Source organism: Tupaia chinensis, unplaced genomic scaffold (genome assembly GCF_000334495.1).
Source record: "Tupaia chinensis unplaced genomic scaffold, TupChi_1.0 Scaffold000426_1, whole genome shotgun sequence".
NCBI lineage: Eukaryota > Metazoa > Chordata > Mammalia > Scandentia > Tupaiidae > Tupaia > Tupaia belangeri.
The window spans coordinates 2,729,536-2,736,384 of record NW_006159931.1 but is presented as its reverse complement, the minus strand read 5'-3'; positions in this window follow the sequence as shown (position 1 = coordinate 2,736,384).

Genomic DNA, 6,849 nt, shown 5'->3' with positions numbered 1-6,849 from the left:
CCCAGCTAGCGCGCGCCCTGCCCCGCCCGCCCGGCTCCCGCTCCCGCTGCGCCAGGGCCGGGCCCAGGAGCGCCTGGAGCTCCCTGTCTCCTGTCTTCTCCTTCCGGGAACCCGGATCTTCTGCTCTAGCTCCCGTGAAGCCGGAGCGGTCAGAGACGGAGACACACATCAAAGCCTGTTGGAAACTCAGGGACAAAGCCCAAACAAAGCCGGGATTGTTCGGCCATTGGCGTTGGGTGCTTTCTGCCCTGGCCGTCTGGACGAGTCACTTAGACTTGGCCTGCAGGGCTGGGGTGTGCACAAGGAGCGCTGCGCTGGCCTGGGTCTCGCCGCCGGCTCAAGAGCCAGTCTGTGGTTTGGCCAGCTGCGGCTGTCAGGGCCGGTGCAGCTCTGCCCTGAGCGTGCGCTCCCTGCTCCCTGCGTGTGCCTGCGTCTCCATCCCGGCTGGGAGGGTCGGCCTGGCGGGGACTCATCCCTGCTGATCATCACAGCCCTGTGACTTGCCAGCCCTGCAGGGCAGACACTCTCCAGTGAGCATGTAAAAGCCTTCCCTGGGGCTAAGGTAGCTCCCTTTTTAGCTGAGGTCAGAGTTCCAGACCGATTCAGGATTTTCTGAACAGGAGCAAACCTGGGTCTTATTCCAAAGCTAGGCCTGTCGCCCCTGCCAGCCTCCTGGATCTGTCTGAGGACAGTCAAGCCCAATGAGTTTACTAGTTGCCCAGCTGTTCACAATAGTGGAAGGGTCCCATCTGCACTAGCCGGTTCATCCCCAAAAGAATTCACTCCCCAGGAGGGCCTGGGGGAAGTCAGGAGGGGTGCTTAGGGGCCCGCAGAGGCCTGCTCGCCCTGAGGTTCTGTAGTTGTGGCCAGAGCACGCAAGCCTCTGGGGGGCAGACCCATTCTTGCTGCCTCCATCTGTGCAGTGTGAGTACTGGTCCCTGACAGGACAAGGGGCTGCGCTGTTACAGCGGGCAGAGCAGGGCACCACACTCAGTCCAGTCTGCCAGCCACTGCAGGTTTCGCAGGGCACCTGTGGTGGTGCGAGAAGTGGAGGAAACCTTGGTTACACTCATCAGGCCCCTCCAGGCTCTTTAGCCGAAATCCCCCTCAGCCCCAAAGACGCAGTGCATTGCCTGGAGAGTGGCTACTGGAGAAACCACACGGCCTGGGCTGCTGTGACTAGGGGTGACGGCTTTGCAGGTGCGTGCTGGACTTGAAGCAGACCCTCTGGACAGTACAGCAGTGCCTTTCCCATGGGTGTCTGGCCAAGCCGAGCGCGCAGGCTGTGGGAATCCAGATTCACTGAGTGCAGCTGTGTCTTGCCCAGGTTAAGGCATGCCTTATCCATCCATTCATCTGAAGCCCCTCCCCAGGTGACAGTGGGCTTTGATGTGGGACACAGACATTAACTGCCCTCCCACTGTCCCCACAAGGACCTAATACAGTAAGACCAGCAGTGCAGAAAACTTGGAAAGAGAAAAGTCTGCTCTTCCATTCTAAATGAAATGAATCTAGATGAACATAGGTTTGGTACAAACCTGTTTTCTGTTCTCCTTAATGCGTGTGGATCTTAGTAAAGAGTCGGGGATGGTATCTGATTCTAGCTTGAGATTGTAGTTTCTTTCTTGAAAAATATTTATTTCTCTACATGGCACATGTGGTGACCAGAGAGAGAGAAAGAAAAGGAGAGAGACAGTGAGAAAGTACCCGGCAGGGAGGATGGCCATGCCATATTCCTCCTCCATTCTCCTCTAAGGATTTTGGGCATGCTCACACATATCCACCATGTTTTTCAGGCGGTCAGGTCTGGGATGCGAACCCTGCAGTCAGCCACAGGGATCCAGCCATCCTAACCACCATGCTACCAAGTAGCCGTAGATTATAGTTTATATTACTTTTTGCATGAAGTATGGAAGACGGACAGATGGTATCTGGCATGTATGCGAGAGTGTATAACTCTAATCTTTCCCCTTATGTAAAGATGGTTTGAAGAATATTTTCCCATCTTCATTTCAGATATAATACTTTCCCATTTATACTTTAAACAGAGCCTATATTTACATGCAAACTTCTAAAATACTTTTCATCCAAAATGAATCTGAAGATGATTTTTTCCAACAAGGTGGAATTCCAGTAAGGTGGAAACTTAATAAACGGTAGCACTAGTGTGGAGGTTGAGACTCGGACCACAGGGGCCTTGCCCAAGGCTGCATATCTGGCTAACACAGGCCCCAGATCCTTTACTGAGCCCCAGGAACCAGATGTGTTTTAGAATTTGGAACTTCCTATTTTTAAAAAGTAAGATGAAGACTTTGGTGGATCTGGACAGCACCTGCAACTAAAGCCACTGCTATTACTGTAAAAATAAATACTGATACTAAATGTAACAATTGGATTTATCTGTGATAATTCAGATTATAATTTGGCACTAAATGAGTGCTACCTCTATTTGTGAGTGCTTGCCCTGTGTAAGTACAGTTTTGTTTTTGTTTTGCCAGAGGGTTTGTGTATTGGGCAGAGAAACAGAAAGGGAGATGGTGCCCCTCCCTTGGGGCGTGGCCACACGCAATCTCTTCCCCATTTCTCCATCCCGCTGGAATTTTGCGCATGCACGCACAGGCACAGACTCAAACCACATGATTGGCCATGTGCGATCTGGCTCCCTTAGCCACTGGGTCACGGGGCTGACCCTGCCACTCTAACTCTTCACACAATTCACTAAACCTTGGATGTCTCTGAGCTAGATGTAAAGGTCAGGAAACAGGGCCCCCAAGAAGGTAGCCATTCACCAATCACAGGCCAAGAGGTGACAGAGTCAAGATCTTAGCCCGGACTGATGTTACCAGTTTCTCTCGTAATCAGCAACGTGCACCCTGCTCTCTTACATCTTCTTCTGTTTAGGAATTTTGCATAAAGAACATGCATGGTGAGTGGAATAAAATAGATACCCCAAAACATATATAGAACATCTATATCTATGTTTGTGTATATATCAACAACAGTATCACTGGGGAGCAGTAAAGATAATAGATACCCAGACAGGAAGGAACAAATGAAACTCGACCTCCTACCTCCTACTTCACACCACTCACACACATACACAAATCTCTATCTAACGTAAAGAGCAAACAGAACTTCTAGAAAACATGGAAAAACTTCAGACTAGGAAAAGATTCTTAAACGGTATGCAAGATGCAGTCCTCATTAAAGGAAAAATTAAAAACAAACAAAAATCAAGCAGGTTTTTGCCTTAGGGTGCTTGTGCTGGCCAGACAGAGACAATGAGAGGGAAAGTGAGAAGTCACCTCCCAAGGAGGATGACCATGCCTCAGTCCCTTGGCGCATGCCCAGAGTGACTTTCAAGCCATCGGGTTTGGGACTCAAACTACAATTGGTCATGTGGGAGTCCAGCAACATAACCACTCTGCTATACCATCTGCTAACCTCAAAGGAAAAGACATTTAAGAGAATGAAAAGGCAAACCAGAGTGGAAGGAGATAGACAGTCACTACTAGGCACATACCTAAGAGAAATATGTGCATATATTCACCAAAAGAGTGCCTGGAATAGTATGAGCCCAGAAACAGCTCGGATAGCCATTTACATTAACAGGATGAAATACTGATTGTGAAACATTCAAACAATGAAACACTGCCCGTTTTGGTAGTTAACATAACCTGCCAATATACAGCAATAAAAACAATTTGTTACTATATGGAGCTAAATAACCAAGTCACACAAATAGCATATTAAGTCAAAGATAAGATACCCAGACAGGAAGGAACAAATGAAACTCGACCTCCTACCTCCTACTTCACACCACTCACACACATACACAAATCTCTATCTAACGTAAAGAGCAAACAGAACTTCTAGAAAACATGGAAAAACTTCAGACTAGGAAAAGATTCTTAAACGGTATGCAAGATGCAGTCCTCATTAAAGGAAAAATTAAAAACAAACAAAAATCAAGCAGGTTTTTGCCTTAGGGTGCTTGTGCTGGCCAGACAGAGACAATGAGAGGGAAAGTGAGAAGTCACCTCCCAAGGAGGATGACCATGCCTCAGTCCCTTGGCGCATGCCCAGAGTGACTTTCAAGCCATCGGGTTTGGGACTCAAACTACAATTGGTCATGTGGGAGTCCAGCAACATAACCACTCTGCTATACCATCTGCTAACCTCAAAGGAAAAGACATTTAAGAGAATGAAAAGGCAAACCAGAGTGGAAGGAGATAGACAGTCACTACTAGGCACATACCTAAGAGAAATATGTGCATATATTCACCAAAAGAGTGCCTGGAATAGTATGAGCCCAGAAACAGCTCGGATAGCCATTTACATTAACAGGATGAAATACTGATTGTGAAACATTCAAACAATGAAACACTGCCCGTTTTGGTAGTTAACATAACCTGCCAATATACAGCAATAAAAACAATTTGTTACTATATGGAGCTAAATAACCAAGTCACACAAATAGCATATTAAGTCAAAGACAGACATGGCTTCACATGGCTTCTATCTGTATGAATCCAAAACCATCCTCACACTAAATCTTAGTGTTCCAAAATGCATGCTTAAGTGGCAAAACTATGGGGCCAGCAGGTGGCGTTAAGGAGCTCGCTAACATGGCCGACTCTGCAGTTTGAGTCTCAGACCCCAAGGCAGGAGAAGCACACTGGGCGCGTGTGTGTGCATGCCCAAAATCCTGAGAGGAGAATGGAGGAAGACTGTGGCGTGGCCATACCCACTAGGGGGTGATTTCTTTCTTTCTGTCTCTCTCCTGAGTGTGCACACCTTATGGCAAAAATCTCTTGGGAAAAAACAAAAAAGGTCTGGCCAGTGCTGCCGCCTTTAGAGCACCAGCTCACCCTCAGTCCTGCTTAGCAGATGAGGGACAGGGGAGGCGCCCAAGTGGAGTGGAACATGAGGGGCTTGGGGCCATAATTCTGGAAGGCCAATCCTGAACATCTCAATCCCAGAGGCTGAAATCCTGAAAGAGCAAAATCTCACAAATAACATTTTAAAAAGTTTAAAAGAGTCTTTGAAAGGCACTTATCGTTAAAATTAAAGGTATTTGAGAAACATTAAAAATTACGTCTGAGTCTATAATGAAATAGACAATACTGAGGTCTTCTAAAGTCATGCAAAGTGTGTAGCATGAAAACTATGCACGAATCTCACACTTTTTTGCACCAAAATAAACTCGTATTTTAATTCTATTTTTCCACAAACACTTTGAAGTCCCCTTGTACATATTTATAAGCATAAACACTCAGGTATCCCAACGAGTTGATAGATATCAGTTATGAGCAGATGAACTTTATTAGTAAATAAAAGATAGGTCAGGACCAGTTCTGTGGCCTGCGGATTAAAGCAGCCAGATCAAACATGGCCGAAGAAGCAGTTCAAGTCTTGGGTCTAGCAGTTTGAGAAACACGTAGGGCACATGTGCGTGTGCACCAAAAATCCCAGGAGAGCGAGATGGAGATGGGACTGCAGTGTCACCATGCCCCATTGAGGGTGCTTTCTCTGTTTCTAGCGAGTGCACACCATCCTCTAGCAAAAAAAGAAAGAGGTCTAAAAGTGAGATTGTATAAATGCAACCTCATATGGTTTGCTGCAATCATCCCATTTTTGTTTATAGTTATACTATAGGGTACGTGCACTTGCTAGAGAGAAAGAGAAAGTAAGGAATCACCCCTGGGGGGTGACCATGCCACAGTCCCTCCTCTAGTCTCCTGTCAGAATTCTGGGCTGTGTGCACACAGTTTTATAACTGTGGTCATTTGAAATACGGTCAAACAACCTTAAAGTCTTTTGACATAATTGGTCGAAACCTGCACGGGTCACCACCACATAAGCAGTCACCCAGAGAGCCAAGATCTGAAGACATTTTATCATTCCCAATGCAGATGTACAAGAAAGCATATGTGAGGTCAGCAGGTGGTGTGGAGGTTAAGGCGGCTGGATCCCACATGGCCAACTACCCGTTCAAGTCTCTGACCTGAACACAAAACACACACCATACGAATGTACATGCATGCCCAAAATCCTGAGGAGAATGGAGAAGGGACTGTGGTGTGGCTATCCCCGCTGGGGAGTGATTTCTCACTTTTCCCCTCTCTGTTTCTGTCTCTGTCTCCACTGAGCAGATGTGCGCCTTCCTTAATGAGGAAGTCTCAATGTTTTTACATGCATGCACAATGTTTACACACCAAGTTGACACTGTGATATGCACTTTTGTGGAGTCAAATATGCAAACAATTTTAAAAATGCATAAAACAAAGTACGACTTTATAGGTCTCTGCGCAAATGATACTTCCAGTATTAGAAATGATGCAGAGACAGAATACATAGCATAGAGAATGGCGAAAAATCATTCTGACAATCTAAATAGTGGGGGGAAGCTAAAAAGCAAAACTGAAAAGAATCTTTCAGGATTTTAGATGTTAGATTTTATAGACTTTGAGATTTTGATCTTTCAGGATCTCAGCATTGGCAATTTTGGCTTTTTCAGGATTATCCTGGGCCCCAGGCCAGGGGCACTCCTTCAAATACACCTGGGGGAGAAAGGCAGGTAGACAAAGAGGTGAAATCTGTGTTAAACTGAAGAGGAACCGCCCTGCCCCAGCCAGCTGCTGCTTTAGCTGTTGATGCTGGGTGATAAGATCTGGCACAATGCTGCAGATCTCTGGGCCTTGCTGGAGGAGCTCCATACCCAGGTTCCTATGTGAAATTTATTACATATATATTATTATTTGTATATATCACCAGCCAACCAGTGTGCTGCGGTCGCACTGTCAAGTGATGCTGGATCCATATGGAGGGTTGCGATTTGAGTCTACC